Source organism: Bactrocera latifrons, unplaced genomic scaffold (assembly GCF_001853355.1).
Source record: "Bactrocera latifrons isolate USDA-ARS-PBARC rearing strain unplaced genomic scaffold, ASM185335v1 scaffold_1473, whole genome shotgun sequence".
Taxonomy (NCBI): Eukaryota; Metazoa; Arthropoda; class Insecta; order Diptera; family Tephritidae; genus Bactrocera; species Bactrocera latifrons.
Window position 1 is genome coordinate 10,803 of NW_017534934.1, and position 2,933 is coordinate 13,735.

General features: G+C 33.0%; 1 long non-coding RNA gene across 1 annotated transcript; it reads right to left on the minus strand.

Annotated features, from left to right (window-relative positions):
• Nucleotides 1-1,023: 1,023 nt before the first annotated feature.
• On the minus strand, nucleotides 1,024-2,651 carry LOC108965764. The gene is made up of 2 exons (XR_001993132.1): nucleotides 2,099-2,651; nucleotides 1,024-2,036 (listed from the first exon to the last, which is right to left on the minus strand). It is a non-coding gene; the product is annotated as an uncharacterized LOC108965764 (long non-coding RNA).
• Nucleotides 2,652-2,933: the final 282 nt, after the last annotated feature.

Consider the following 2,933-nt stretch of genomic DNA (forward strand, 5'->3'; position numbering starts at 1 on the left):
CAAATTATCTCTCATTGGAAGTGAGAGAGCAATTGCTAAACGTCAAAACCTCACGAACTCGATCCGCTGTCAAAGTTCAGGAGGTTTGGACGTTTAGCMATTGGAAACGAGCGATGAATCTTTCCAAAAAATATATAAATTTGTGAAATTTAGATGTATGAAACGTTTTGTAATCCATCATATTATTATTTCCGATGGAAAATTATTGAAAACATTTATTGATTGAGAGCTAAAAAGCATAAATCCTTTTATTTAGTATTGAAAGATCAAAAGTCAGTTGTTTTAACATACGATTTAAATAGATTCTCCATATATTAAATAACCACTATAGAGTAATTTTTTTTCGTACTAAATGTCCCATCTGGTCATAATGGAAAATGTTATAAAAAAGCGCTCTCACACTGGAATAAGTCGAACATCCCTTTATCCCTGGCAGAATGGTTGTTTCAATACTGGCATTGCACAAATTAAAGAGCAGAAATTTACTACATATCGGAATTGTAATGTTGTGTGAACAAAAAGAGAATTTCGCATTAATATTTGTTTTTATTTACCTTTGTATGGTGGTAAATTCTAATCACAATTGAAAAAAATTATACAAGATATACGTGTTTCTAAAAAAATAAAGAAAGTTATTTAATAAGAAAACAGCAAATTTTAAAACTTCATAATACCATATTGTTGCTTTTATATTGTTCACACCAATGTATATGTAATAGCACTGTTAATGCTGATGATGCCAGTTGTAAAAATTAATTTTAGTTACAGTAGGGAAATCTTTTTCAAGTCGTGTCAAGTCAAAGTTATGAAGAAATTGCTGGACATGGAGGCAGAGAAGCTACCAGTGGAAATAGGAAAATTGGTCGATTTGAAAGAAATTCGTACACTGTTCCAGAAAATACTCGACAAATCTCAGAATTCAAGTATGTTTTACGTTTAATTTTGAATGAATTTTTCATATTAAATTTTAAGTGCAAAATGAATTGTTTTTTTCCTGCAAGTGCAAAATGAACTGACTGTTACTTCATTTTTATTTTTTCTTTATTGGGGTTTAATAAAGTTTAAAAAACAACTATAACTCTAAAGTCCAAACTGTTTTCAATTAGGCAGACAATAGCGTGGCCAGTACAACCCTTTTTGCTTTTGCCTCCCTTTGTCCCGATGTAGTCGTATCTTCGACTATTTGGGGCTCACTTTCTTCATCTATTTCATCGACTAAGTAGCCTTCATTTTCAATTGTTATGTTATGAACAATCATGCATGCCATTGTAATTAATTTTGGCAAATATGGAGGCCGAACTTCGATGTATTTGAGTATTCTAAATTTTTTTTTTAAACACCAAATGCCTGTTCCTCWACAACGCGGGTTGAAGACAGAATCGCATTGTATTTTGACTGCATTGGAGTTAAGAACCCGTTATCCTGATACGGCACCATAAGGAACAATTCTAATGGATATCCTCCATCGCCCAACAAATGGTAATTRGAACAGATTTTAATCTCCTTGCTAATCATAGCTTTCCTGACAGAGCTCCTTTGCCAAACTGATGCGTAGTGGCATGCACCTGGACTATCTACAATAGCCTGAAGAAAATATTTCCAGTTAGTAATTATTATCATGCAAAAAAGTAAATTTTTCATCTGTGTAATGATTGAATACGTTGCCTTTCGGTTGCGATAGCTGATTTCATCTTTGATTGGCTTCGAAATTGGAATAAGAGTTCCGTCGATGCATGCAATTACAAAATTAAAAAGATTATACCGCAGGTTTGTAAATTCTTCATTTACTTGTTTTTTTTCCGCTGCAGTTTTGGGAGATTTGATTACATCTCCCTTCAAGCGGCAATCATTTTAATTATTTTCAGAAACACCTTATATGCGAGGCCAGCTGCCACACCAAACCGATTGCTGACATCTCTGTAAGAACAATTATTGCTTAGCTTTCAAATTGTTATTTGTAAAGCTTTTTCCAACGTTATTGCTCTACGTCCAGTTTCACTTGAATTCCGCCAAGGCTTAATCGCAATCTGCAACTTCTTTACAGTTGGGGTATTAGTTTTATCAATACTCAATACTCTACGTATTTTATAATAAATACCTGAAATATACTTTCCTTCATTCGAAAATGAGAATGAAATACATCGTCTTCCATGCTTTCGATAACCTTATAAAATTTTTTGGTTTTTGGAATTCTTCTCCGTGAATTTTCGCTAGCTAATAATCCAAAACGACGGCTTTTTTTTATTGTTTATTTATTCCAAGGCTGTTTTCAAAAGAATACAGCAATATTCCTGCACATTCATTTAAAAAAACTTTGTTGTCGAATATGTTAATGTTAGTGATGGTACCAATCTTTTGCTCGTCCATAAATGCAGTAAAATGCCAACAATTTATCTGACAAAGCAGTAATGCCATGCAATATTGCTTTGCACTGTAAATGAATTTCTTTGCAGTGTTGCATTGCACGTTTAGGAAGTCAGCCAACCATTTTTTCTGTTCTTTGCTGGGTTGACACTTTTCCCTTCTAGAAGAACGTCAGAAATTATTCAATTCATGATTTTTAGCTTTTGCCATCGTCGTGAGAAGACCCTTGTTTGCGAAGGCATGTTCGGGGAGATGTGATGATATTGTYCTTGCGTTCATGAATGAAAACGTTGCTTCTATTTGGGCATCGACTATTTGGCTGCGTGTATACATTTGTGTTTACTTTATTATTTCTTAACGAAAGTTGAAACTTACGGTTCGATTCTGTACTGTGATACAGTATCAAGTCTCTAAATTTAAGATTTTAAGTTAGGACAATTTTGAGACTTGAGACGATTTTGCTATTCTTTAAGTGACAGTTACAAAATCTATTACATTTCATTATTCAAAGAGGTTTTTATACTTGTATGAAAATAAATATGTCGATAATATTAAGTTTTCTATAACAT